The following is a 14,301-nucleotide window of genomic DNA, read 5'->3' on the forward strand; positions in this document are numbered from 1 at the left end:
CTATGAATCCCAAATAATCTATCAAATTTTTGATCAAACCTCTCACATAGATGTGGGACTTACACAAATCTACATGTGTGTGGATCCCACACCTATGTGAGAGGTTTGATAAAAAAATTGATAAATTATTTCGGTTTCTAGCATCACTTACTACAACAACATGCGCCTTCAGTGACCAAAATTGGCAATTAAAAAAAATTTAGTTGCCAAAAATTATGGAATTGGAGACTAAAAAAAAAATTAGTCTCTAAAAATGCTAGAATTGGTGACAAAAAAGAATTTTAGTCGCTGTATATTGAGTTTTGGTTACTAAAATCATTTAGTCACCGAATGAAAAATAAAAAATTATTTTTTACCATTTGGCGACCTATTGTGTGTGGTCAATCAATTTACGAGGGCTGTGAGACTATACATTGTGGGTTGAGTGAAGTTAGCCCATATATTGTGTGTTGGTCACTTTCTTGCATTCTATACATAGGCAGGCTTCCTTCTTGGTTGTACTTAATCCATTTTTTATATTGGGCAGGTTCTATTAATCTCCGAAGACTGAAGTTGGATGGTTGCAATTGTAAAGAGTGCTGGCGGTAACATGGAGGATGATTGCAACTACAGGGATTTAACTTGAAGTATGGCTTCCGGACACACCTGCATAATGACAAGGCTTTTACATTAATTTGTATATATTGCTTTGTGACATTTGCTCCGCTGTTACCGAGCTTTTTTTGGGCCTACCCTTGCGGGATGTGCAAAGGAAATATACTTGTGCTTGCGACAGCCCTTTTGGTTCCTTTGATTGTGTTCATGGCCCACATATGCAGAGTATGAGGGCCCTGAACAGGTTTATCTTATTCTGCCACCAGATTTTACTTTCCTTGGGGTTTCTATTGTGGGTATTTTTGTGGTACTTTGGTGGTCCTTTTTTAGGGATCTTAGTAGTATGCAACTCATGTGGGTTTGGTCGGGTTGGAAGGTTGTCTAAACTCAGTTCAAGTTGTGCTAAGACATATCCAGGCCCGAATTGTAACCCGAGGTTGTCTGTCAAAACCCGACCCGAGTTGAACTCGAATTGCCCAAGTTGCCCGAATTGTAAATCAATTTCAGTGGTTTTTCTTTTTTTTTTCCAGCTACATTATTAAATTATTAAAATTTGACTCTATTTATATTTTTTTTTATATAGAAAATCATTAATACCACCAAAACAAATAATTTATATAATGTAAGAGAGATACCGCTACAATAGTTTTTACAATTTATGAGTGAATAAAAATAATTTTTTTTTTATGTTATTTGTATATATAATAACATATATTCAATATGATTTAATAATCTAAATTACTTTAATATCATGTAATGGCTAATAATTTATATGTATATTTAATATTTTTATATATCTATATATGTATAATTCAGGCTTCGGATTGCTCGGGTTGTTTGATGTCTTTACCCAAGCCTGTCTAAATTTAATTCGGGTTTTTAACTTTTTACCCAAGTCCGTATCGAATTCAAAAATATCTTGTCCATGTCTTAAAAAAAATCAGACTAGGTTCGAATTGCTCAGGTTAAGCCTACCCAAGTTGCACCTGTAGATCTTAGGGACTATAATAGTTGTTTATTTTCAATGGGCCCTTGTGTCCTCTTTAGATTTAGCTTGCTGTTTTTGGGCAGGTTTTTATCCTCTAGTTATGTATAGTTCTTGTTAAGTCCTGGGGCATACCCCACTAGCCGTGTAAAATATCTCATCTTTAATTTATGACTTATTCACCAAAAAAAAAATAAATAAATAAATAAAATAAAAAATTAATAAAAAATATTCAATTTGTGTATTTTAAAAAAATTAATAAATAGAGTTTTTGGCAACTAAATATTTAGTAGCCAAAAAATAAAAAGGGAACTTGTTGGCAACTAAACAGTAAGTAGCAAAAAAAAAAAATGAAAGTTTTTGACAACTAAAAAATTAATAGCTAAAAAAGAGCACCATGATTTAGCGACTAAAAAATTGGTAGCTAAAAAAGAGTGTCACATTTTTAGCGATTAAATAATTGGTAGCCAAAAAGAAAACAACTGTTTTTGGCAACTAAATATTTTAGTTGCTAAAACAAAAAACCACATTTATTGAAAACTTTGGACAGCAAAATTTTTAGTTTCCAATTGGTGACTTTCGGCGACTTAAAAAAAATTAGTCGCCAATACCTTTCCCGACAATCATCCAACGACAAAATTGACGACTAAAAAATTTAGTCAGCAAAAATCTTCAGCGACGAAAAAATGACTTTTGACGATTAAAAATTTAGTCGCCATAAATGTAGTTTGTTGTAGTGACTAAATTTTTTTTTATTCACAATGATACGACTCAATATGATCATTTTAATGTAAAACAAAATTCTAAAAAGATAATTTTATTTACAAAACTGACATTGCCGCCTCATTCTTGAGCTGTTTCCACACAATTTCACTGCCAATAACTCTTTAATTATACCAAGGAAAGGAAACTACAGTGAACTTTCTCAGAAAACAAATGTTCCGCGTTCCAAGTCTATCACAGCTAGCTACCTCAGTCCCAAGTTTCTGTTACTATACTATAAAATCATCCCTTCAGCTTAGATTATAGTTTCATAGCTTCTTCTTCTTCTTCTTCTTCTTCTTCATCAACCATGCCTCTGCAATCTCGAAAATCCAGCGATACCATCATGTTTCTCGACAAAGCTCACTCAGTTCGAAAACCCAACAAGCGATTGAGAAAGATCTTCAGAGTCATCTATTTCGTTGTTTCTTTGGCCAAGAAAGTCATTGCCAATGGAAAGAACACCCAATTCCTTCCAAGGTTCTCGTGCAGCCCATCTTACGTTGCAATTGATATTCAAGCCATTGATGATGTTGATGACAAGCACGATCACGTATGCTTATTCGATATTGATCAGAAAGCATTCTCTGAGATGGTCAGAGAGAAGAACTTTAACAGTCTCTGTCAATATGGAGGGGTGAAAGAGGTTGCAACAATTCTTGAAACCAACATGAATGTTGGTATCACTGCCAAGGAGAGTGATATTAAGCACAGAATCGATGTGTTTGGTTCGAACACGTACGAGAAACCACCAGCAAGGAGCTTTCTCAGTTTTGTTTTTGAAGCATTCAAAGACACCACCATCATTATACTTCTGGTATGTGCGGTGTTCTCTCTCGGGTTTGGAATCAAACAGCACGGTCCCACAGAAGGGTGGTACGATGGGGGGAGCATTATCATTGCTGTCATTCTAGTCGTTGTGGTTTCTGCCATCAGTAACTTCAAGCAGGGCAGACAGTTTGACAAGCTCTCTGATGAGAGCAGTAACCTGATGAAAGTGGAAGTGGTGAGAAAAGGCCACAGACAACCCATATCGATTTTTGCAGTCGTAGTGGGTGACATTGTGTGTCTAAAGATTGGTGATCAAGTTCTGGCAGATGGGTTGTTCTTGGACGGACACTCATTGAAAGTGGATGAATCAAGCATGACAGGGGAAAGTGATTACGTCGAAGTAAATGAAACCGATAATCCATTCTTGCTCTCACGTACCATGGTGACAGATGGGTACGGTCACATGCTTGTTACTTCGGTAGGCATGAATACAGCATGGGGTGTAATGATGAGCTCAATAAGCCGTGACTCAGACGAGCAAACACCATTGCAAGCTCGGCTTAACAAACTGACATCTTATATCGGGAAGGTCGGTTTACTGGTGGCTTTCCTTGTTCTCGTAGTTTTGCTCATCCGGTACTTCACAGGAAACACTGAAGATAAGCACGGGAACCAAGAATTCAACTACGGCAAGACTAAAGCGAATGATGTCATGAATGCCGTTGTGCGGATTGTTGCTGCGGCAGTTACGATTGTTGTGGTGGCGATCCCAGAAGGTTTGCCTTTGGCTGTGACTCTAACTTTGGCTTATTCAATGAAGAGGATGATGGTTGAGAATTCCATGGTTCGGAAACTCTCTGCTTGCGAGACAATGGGTTCAGCCACCACTATCTGCACAGACAAAACCGGCACACTTACATTAAACCAGATGAAGGTAACAGAATTTTGGCTTGGAAAAGAGGTAATGACAGACAAAGCATCATTGAAAATAGCCCCTAATGTTCTTGAAATGCTACATGAAGGTGTCGGTTTAAATACAACCGGCGAAGTCTATAGACAGTTATCCACATCAATACCTGAAATTTCTGGAAGCCCTACTGAGTCAGCAATCCTCTCCTGGGTCGTGTTTGATTTGGCTATGGATATTGATGAGCTGAAGCAAAGTCATAAAATTCTTCAAGTAGAAGCTTTCAACTCAGAGAAGAAACGAAGTGGGGTTTTGACGAGGATGAATGGAAAAAAAATTCACGCGCATTGGAAAGGGGCTGCGGAGATGATTCTGTCAATGTGCTCAAATTATTACACCAAAAATGGGAATATTATACCCATGAATGATGAAGAAAGAACACAGTTTGAAATGATTATTAAAGATATGGCAGCTAAAAGCTTGCGATGCATCGCCTTTGGTTACAAAGAAGTTACAGATGAAAGTGTAGAGGTCAGCAGAAAGATTGAAGAAACTGGACTTACCTTGTTAGGGCTTGTCGGTTTAAAGGACCCTAGTCGACCAGGTGTCAGGGCAGCAGTACAAGCTTGCAGAGATGCCGGAGTTGATGTTAAAATGATTACGGGAGACAACATCTTCACTGCAAAAGCTATAGCTATCGAATCTGGGATTGTCGAACCCAATGAGGATTCGAACAATGCAGTGGTCGAAGGAGTGACATTCAGAAATTACTCTGACGAAGAGAGAATGGAAAAGATAAACACAATCCGCGTAATGGCTAGATCGTCCCCGTTTGACAAGCTTCTGATGGTAAAGTGCTTGAAGCGGAAAGGACATGTAGTAGCGGTCACAGGGGATGGAACAAACGATGCACCTGCACTGAAAGAAGCAGATATCGGACTTTCAATGGGAATTCAAGGCATAGAAGTGGCGAAACAGAGCTCGGATATAGTCATTTTAGACGACAATTTTACCTCGGTGGTGACAGTTTTGAAGTGGGGTCAGTGCGTATACAACAACATTCAAAAGTTCATCCAATTTCAACTCACTGTCAACGTGGCTGCCCTTGTCATCAACTTCGTCGCAGCAATATCGTCTGGTGAAGTTCCGCTAACAGCAGTCCAGCTACTGTGGGTGAACCTCATAATGGATACTTTGGGGGCCTTAGCACTAGCCACCGAGCAACCAACTAATGATCTAATGACAAAGCAACCCGTGGGTCGAACCGAACCGCTTATAACAAAGATCATGTGGAGGAACCTCATTGTCAAGGACACACTCGTGTTCAATAGTTTCGTCCTGTGCCAAGTTTTTAATGAGTTCAATGCAAGGAAGATGGAGGAGAAGAACATATTTGAGGGGATAGTTAAGAACAAACTTTTTCTCAGCATTATCGGGATGACAGTAGTCCTTCAAGTGGTCATGGTGGAGTTTCTAAAGAAATTTGCCGATACTGAGAGGCTGAATTGGGGGCAATGGGTCGCGTGCATTGTGATTGCTGCAATGTCTTGGCCAATAGGTTGGCTTGTCAAGTTCATTCCAGTTTCAAGTAAACAGTTTCTCAGCCTTCCCACACAATAGATCTTCTGTGACATAAAACAAATCAGGTATCGGATCAAAAATCGTATTTTGTTTTCAATTCCAGTAGGATTTACTAAGTGATTCACAGTACTTCAGTATTTCATATTAGAGGTTTGCAAACCTTCAGTTCTTGTAAATATTGATAAACTACAAGGGCCCATAGCTTTGGGTCTTAAATAAAAGTTCAAGGACTTTCATTTTCTTGCCTCGGTCTGTATTTGTAATTTGCTTTTCGGATCATGCAAGTGAGTGGTGCACCCAGCAATCATCCACAGGGGGCTAAACTCATTGGATGCTATACACACACACTCACACATGTATATATGGGTGCCTAAACGAATAGATCAGTACTATACAAACACACAAATTATACATAAAAGTAATACAAAATGATGTGACAAGTTTTGATTTTCATTTCAAATTAAAAGACCTAGTAGGATGACTTATATTTTAAAAAATGTCACTGATACATCATGAATTTTGAATTTTGTTTTGTATAAAAATCCTATAAGCATAGCATTTTCCTAACAAATATAGCAGAAGTTCTAGAGGGAGGAGACAGCTCTTGATAATTGAAGGATTCAAGACCCAAAACTAAAAACCTTCTCTCCATGTACCACCAACTAAGAAGCATCAACACTACTAAAAAAGAGTGTCTCTATGTACGTGTCTGACACCAACGCTCAACATGTGTCTGACACACATCCAAATCCAAATGTTATGCTTTGGACACACATCAATCATTTAGAGACAGACATAAAACACATTCACCTTGTTTGACTTTGAGTTTTCAAAAATAGTTTTTTGAGTTTTTAATTTTTATTTCTGTATTTTTAATAATTTTTAAAAATATTTTAATCAATTTTTTTTTTTTTTAGATCCACTTAATCTTAATATACTTAAAAAATAAAAACAATCATATAAAAATCTTATAAAAATTCATTTAATACCAAAAAATACAAAAATGTATTGAACTTTAATTTTTTTTTAATATTTTCCGTATTTGATGAATTTTTTAAAATAAATTCACAAATATTATACTTTTTAAGCGTATTTAGATTAGATGTATCTAAAAAATATAAAAATTTGAGTAAAATATTTTAAAAAATCATTAAAAACAAAAAAAACATAGAAAACAAAAAAAACTCAATTTTCTAAAAATTGGACTTAATTTTTTAGAACCAATCATGATGATTATAAGTTTAAACAAAATAACTTTTAAGATACAATGACCAAAAAAAAACAACATAGAATTATACCCATAAATCCCTCCTTCTCTAAATTTTAGGAATAGTGTTATGTTACATTTTGTATTATCTTTTATGAAATATTCATGTATATGACATAGAATAAATGTATAAAATCATATATTGTGTGTATCCCTCATGTGTCATGTCTTGCATTTTTTGAAAATTGACGTGTTGGCATGTCTATGTTGTGTCGCATGTCTGTCTTGTATCGTGTATCCGTGTCCATACGTCTTAGACCATTGACACAGGTGGCATCTTCTTTAGGCAATTAGGGACTTGTATTTTTTCAAATTTTATAAATTACGAATACAAATTACAAAGTTTTGAAAACTCAAAAAATACCTTAAAATTGTTTCCCCAAAATGTGTTGTTTTAGGATTTTTTTTTTTAAATGGAGAACCATCTATTCCTACAAATTTATAAATTTCTTTTTCATCTTGATGGTCCTTAACCAATGACATGCTTGCATAGGATTGTCCTGCATAATCCTTTGTACTTCCATACAACAACATCACCGGACCCAAACAGAGCAACATATTATTCTGGTACATACAATATTTGTTTAAAAACAGATTTTCAATTTTTTTATTTCCACCATTGAATTGAGAAACTTATCAAAAAAAGATCTCCTGTTTAGAAGAAGGTAATGCCTACTCAAAAAACCACCAGAAACTATTTTAGTAATGTTAAAAACCATTTCTCTCTCATTAGACTTCAAATTGAAATAACCGAATGGTTCTTCCTAACCTTAAACATGATGCAACTACTACACAGAAAAAGTGCATCAATTTTTTATATTTTTTTATTTTTGGCTATTGAGAATTACAATAACAAGTCAGAAGCTTTGTTGCTCAGCCAAAGCATAAATGGAAATTCATCCAAAATTGCATGACTCAAAGAACAAATAACACTCAAAATCTTAGCTCAACTGGCTTTGCAATAAACATCAAATATTTTGAACAAAAACAGGTTTAAAAAAAAAAAACTATAAGAAAATTAAAGGACAACATTCTCAAGCAAAAAATTATCACTTCAAAAAGAGAATAAGTCGAAATATAAACACCTATTGCTCATCATCACATGTTTCTAATTCTCATAGTTATACATTGGTTTAAGGAGTTATACTACCAGGAAAGACTTTGCAGGTGTTAAATTAGCTAAAATCTACATTTTAGCAAGATTGACCCTGTTAGCATTAATCACCCAAAAAAAAGACCTTGTTAGCATAAATTACATAGCCTTCAAATTGAAGCTTGTAGGCCACACAAGGTAAAGTGCCATAGTCCCTCAAGGGTGACATCCTCAAAGACAATGCTCCTAAAGGCCAAAGGCCTCCACATCTTATATAGAAATGGTATGGTATCTCAAGGTCAAAGTGGAGGTGACCATCTTGAGCTCAAGAGGAGTGACACTAATAAAGAGCTCCCTCTCATACTCAAACTAGCATCTATCTGGGTCAGTTGGCATGACTAGTGAAGCACCTCAAAGCTCTGTATGTGATATTGCGGTCTCTAAACTTTTTTATGGTTTTAACTATGTGGGGATCATGTGGTTTGATGGCTAAGAGTAAGGATTATCAAGTTGAAGACCATGTCTCTATCTCAACCTATCGAGGTACCGTGGTGTATCCATCTTGACCTGGCAATTCAGAATTCAGAGAAGGGAATTTCACCATGTGATCCATTGGACATGTGACATCTAGGGACAAAACCAAGATTTTATTCCAAGGGGTCCAAACATTATGTACAAAAATTTAGACAAATAATATAAGCTAATTTACATTTTTTATACCCTAATTTGTAATGCATTAAAATATATTGGACAAAATAACCAAAAATGCTAGAGGATAAACAAAAGAAATAATTTTTTAAATATATAGCCACTTAGTTGTCTATCAAAATGGTACCTGACGTTCTTTCTTATCACGAAATTCATTTATTTTTGTTGTTGTTCCCAAGAGACACTGAGCAATAAGACTGTGCAAGCCGCAATTTGTGCGAGAGAAGAGACAAGTCTTCACTTTTTAAGAGAACATGTCACATCATAAATTTTTAACATTATACATATAGAAAGAGAGTTTGATAGTACCTTTTTGTTGTCCAATGTACCTAAAAAAAAAGATGGTGCCTTTTTGTTCTTTCAATTATAATCTAATGATGTTTTATTTATTTTTTTATAAGTAATCTAATGATAGGGCCATTGATTTATTGGCTCACATGTAGATAGAATTTTTTTGGGGGACTTTTTGCTTTTTGGTTTATATATACTATTCTACCACTCAACCAACACTGCAAATCTAAAAGTGGTTGACATATATACTATGGTTATATGGATTTTTAAAAATAGGGGAGCTTGGCCAACCCAAGCCTAGCCTTGGTGGCATCTCTATATTGTTTGCTTGGCCTCAAAAAATTGCAAATACAACTATAAATAATAGCTAACACATCTACTTTGTAAGAAAAAAAAGATAGTTTAGATCAAGTTTGTTACAAACTCAAGTGGCTGCCCTATCTGCCCATCTCTTTGCGTGTGTGCATGCACACTAGCCTTTCCCTTAACACATGGCTACCTCCTCATCTCTAGTTGATCATCAAAAATATCCAACTCGCCAATTCTATATTGACCCCTCTATAAAGCTAAGCAACTAAAATCAAAACCCTATTTCAATTTGTGCTGAATTTACGTAATCTAGTTCTCGTGTTGTTTCTCCTTCTAAATACAACAGTTAAGAAGCCTAGGTGCATATTGGTCAACATTACATTAATTAATATTTGCATTAATAACATCACATTAGTTGCTTTTTGAATAAGTATTTGGGATTAAACAACAACTGTGCTAGATTCGACCAAAATTCACAAAACTGCCGCAAGCAATGTTCAAGGTTTGACAAGTATGATTTGTTAACAAGTTCAGGTGAAACCTCCCAAAAAACATGACATGGATACAACTTACAAGGCCATATAAGATATATATAACATACGACACGCTTCATACAATTTAATATGCTTGTGAGATTTCTAAATAATTCATCTCATTTCATATCATCCCCTGCTACACTACCTACATCCTCTGCAAGTTAAATAAGGTAAATGTATGATTACATAACCATAAGATTTTAGCATGGGGTTTTAAATAGGCAAAGCCCAAGACCAATCATTGTACGGTGCAATGTGGGGTGAAGTATCTAGGATAAACCTGGGTTACCCAAAAACCTTTTTGTGAATATATTTCTACCCCAAATTCACCTTTACTTGGTGAACCATCACACAGAACTTCTAAAATCATTTTATCTCCAATTTTATAGTAAAGAGTTGCTGCTCATGATTGTCCCAAAGCAAGCATCCATTGGGATTCAACCAATCACTGTGAGACAATAATGCTATGATGCCCATATTTGCATACGAAAAGATATTTACCATCTCATGTATCACAATTGTATTGGTGTAATGAGTCTTATCACTCGTATCTATTACTAATGCAATCATGAGATAGCAAACAACTTGAGACACACAAATGTGGTGATCATAGCATTGTTGCACATAAATTGCAATTTTCCTATCATGACGGCCACAGCCCAAAATATAATCAAACCAAATTAAGTCATTTGTTCCGTTTAAATGTTGTCAACTACATGAAATTTTTTCATCCTTCAGCTCTATCAAAGGTTATATGCTCGGTTAAATTAAATAACACACCAGATTTGCAAGAATATTCAAGATTATTGGACAAATAACAGTGGCCTCCACACATTGAAAAACAATAATTTAATTTAGAGCATTTTTGACTTTTCCTTTCCTAATTCATTGAAAACATTAGGCATCTTCTGAGATTTATTAAATATGGTTCTTTTTTACCCATATTTCATCAAACAAATCAAAATTTACAAATAAAAATTGAAATATTATGACATATTTGAAGAACTATCATACATTCGCACTTCCAATGTCAACTCAAAAGTGTGAGTCCATGTGTATCTATCTAAACATATAAAATATATACAGAGAGAGAGAGAGAGAGAGACCTGAACTGAGTGTGGGGACCAAGTATGTTGATAGAATTGTACTGTCTGAAGCTAAATAGTAGTAAGTGCGTGTGATTTAGGCCTAGGGTTTTGAAAGAAAGGACGAAACAAAAGCATCATTGTACAACTATCACTGTGTGTAGGGTAGAGTTTTTGCTTTCCTCATTTGGTTTCGGGCTGACCCAATTCCGAAAACAAAGTAGTTTACTAGACCCGCCCAGTCCGTATTTTGTGGATCCAAAAAGGGCCCACTAAGATGAACTTCGGACCCTCTCATGTCCTTTGTTTAAAGTCACCCTCTTTGTCACAACAATGATGATGGTCTCTAATATTATGATAGGGAAATGCTATACCCTACCATAAAATATATAATTTTATCATAAAATCGTGTAATATTAGTTATACAATACGTATTCTCATCATAAATTAATATAATAAAATATTTAAAATTTTATAATCGATATTACAAAAGTTTATAACTTAATTATGATATTTTTTTGTTATATTAATTTATGGCGAATTTACACATTTTGTGATTAATGTTTCGAAATTTTATAATAAAGTCATACATTTTGTAGTAAAAAAAAAAAAAAGTTTTAGAAAATAGGAATGATTTGAATAGAGGATCTTTGTTTTATCTTTTACCTCTCTATGTAGATCATCTAGAACGAAAAATTGATTGATCGGATAATCGTAATTATAAATATTCCTATATTTATTTTTGAAAAAACAGATGACAATAATTATTTTAAATATATACTACTTGTTTTTTTAAGAATAATTATAATAAAATTATGTGATTATGATTTTCATATCAATCTAATAATTTCATCATATTTGTAAAAAAATGAGTGTCAAATATAAATTAAAAAATATAGCATATGATGAAATTATATAGTTAAGATTATCATGATAATTTGATTTTTTAAATTTGATTAATTTATTTATTTATTTATTTTTGAATGCTTTTAATGCGCATGAAGATAAAAGCTGCAGGACTCCAATCATCTTAACGGGTCCTAATTGGACTAGAAACCAACCGCTTCACCCGAATTATTTTTTTTATTTTTTATTTTGTTTGGAGAAAGTGATAAATTAATAACGGTAATGATTAAGACCCCGAAATTTAGATCTTTATGAATTCTAAAATGATCTGGACTATTCATGTAAGAGAGATAGAGGGGGAAAAAAAAAATTGGGGATCATGAGAATCCCCAAAATTGGGGGTCTAACTCATTTTCCAATTAATAAATTAAATTCAAAATTTTAATTTGAATTCAAATTATTTTAAATTTTATGAGCTTTGGACTCAATTTAGAAAATACAGTGTTTAACAATCATAATCTAAGAGCATCTACATCAGTCTCAACCAATGTAAATTTTGGTTAAATATAGTTAATAAATTATAAAATTCTTACTCCATCAATCTCAACAAATTATTTCTAAACTAGCTTTTGGTTAACTTTACTATAGTATATCACTACATGTAAAGATATACTGTTCACAGGGTATAAATATTTTATCATTTATTGACCTGACATCTTGTCTGTCATCCGGCCGGGCATCCTGCTAGACAATCGGCTGTTGCACAATTTTTATTTTATTTTTTATTTTTTTATAGGAATATGAAACTGTATAGATATATCCTAAACACTTTAGATGTCTGGGCAGAAAACCGCTACTGGGCACAATTTTTTTTATTTATTTATAATATGAAACTGCATATATATAACAATACAAAATTAACTTCTCCTATACTACTTTGATTGCTTTTTAACAATACAAAATAAATATTTTATAAAATTTAATTTTAGAATAGAGGATTCGATATAGTGTGTACATACAAAAAATGCTAGCTAAAATAGAAAAGTAGTGTTTTAGTTATAATTTGACTCAAAATTTGTTGAGGCTGATGTCACTACAAGAAATGACAATTTTGGCGACCAAAATATTGGTCGCCAAAAGTCCCATTTTTGGTCGCTAAATCTAATTAGCGACTAATTTTTGTTGTCGCCAAGTTCGTCGCCTATACCCTGTCGGCCATAGTATTGGCGACTAAACTATTTTTGGTCGCCGAAAGTTAAACATTTGGCTACTAAACAATAGTTAGTCGAGAAAGGTGATTTTTTGGTGACTAAATTATTGGTGGCCGAAATTGAACTTTTGGCTACTAAACTTTGGTCAGTCGGCAAAGGTATCTTTTGGCGACTAAAATATTAGTCGCCAAAAGTTCTCACATAAAATAAATTACATTATTAGAGACTAAAGTTTTAGTCGCTAATAGAATACGTACATTTAGCGACCAAACACTTTAGTCGCCAAAGGATGTCGTGTATTTAGTGACTAAAATATTTAATCGGCAATTAAACTTCCCTCATTCTGATTTGTTTTAGCTACTATGTGGTTTGGTCACAAAAAGCCATATGGTTATTTTTTGCTACTAAATTATTGGTCGTCAAAACATTTGCTTACATTTTTGGCTACCAACATATTTAATCACCAAATACTATATTAATTTTTTATTTTATTTTTAATTTCTGAACCACATGTATCCATTATTAGTGTAACATGTACCCTGTATAAACAATATAATCCATCAATACTGAATATATTATCAACCATTCAACAACGTGCACACATTTCACTTCCAACCATCCAAAATATTTATATTCAATGTCCAATTCTAAATGTAATACAAATTCCATATGAACCAAGTATAATTCAACCCCAATAATTTAATTCCATACATAATAGAGGATTAATCAAATTTAATATCCAAAAGGAAATCTATACCACACCAAAAATTCATTATGTACCGCCCCAAAAACTAATTTGTACCACGTCCAATGCTAATTTCTATCGGGCCAAATTTTGGATATTTACCACGCCAAAAAACTAATTTGTATGAACCACTATATATACAGACGGAGATATAAAAATAATGCCCTTCTGTACTTGTCAAAAAAGTCATATCCACATTTGTGCATCAAAAACCATCTGCAAAAAAATAAAAAATAATCATTAGTATTGACTAAATATTGGCCAATTTAAAATTATAAAAAAAACATATAAAACTCGAAATTAAGTAATCTTTTCAAATTAATCATTAGTTTTGCATACTCGAATATATATGAAATAAAATTTTTGATGTTCAATCTGAGTATATACAACATATGAATCTAGTTGCTCTATTTGATGTTGCTAATAAATTAAGTCCAAATACTAACCAAGATCACATGAATGCACCACACATATGCTACTATTGTTTTCCATATATAAAAAGCACTCAGTACCCAATTTACTAAGTGTGTGTGTGTGTGTGTGTTTCAAGAGATGAAGAAGACCACTAACCTCTTTTTTATTTTTTTATTCACTTAGTTGATGAGTAGAA

The 14,301-nt window shown here is 33.6% G+C and overlaps 1 pseudogene; it reads left to right on the top strand.

Annotated features, from left to right (window-relative positions):
- Positions 1-2,651: 2,651 nt before the first annotated feature.
- On the top strand, positions 2,652-5,840 carry LOC145801309 (calcium-transporting ATPase 12, plasma membrane-type pseudogene; annotated as a pseudogene).
- The last annotated feature ends 8,461 nt before the right edge of the window (positions 5,841-14,301 follow it).

The sequence above is a fragment of the Camellia sinensis genome, chromosome 10, assembly GCF_055761805.1.
Source record: "Camellia sinensis isolate YWXY chromosome 10, ASM5576180v1, whole genome shotgun sequence".
NCBI classification, from domain to species: domain Eukaryota; kingdom Viridiplantae; phylum Streptophyta; class Magnoliopsida; order Ericales; family Theaceae; genus Camellia; species Camellia sinensis.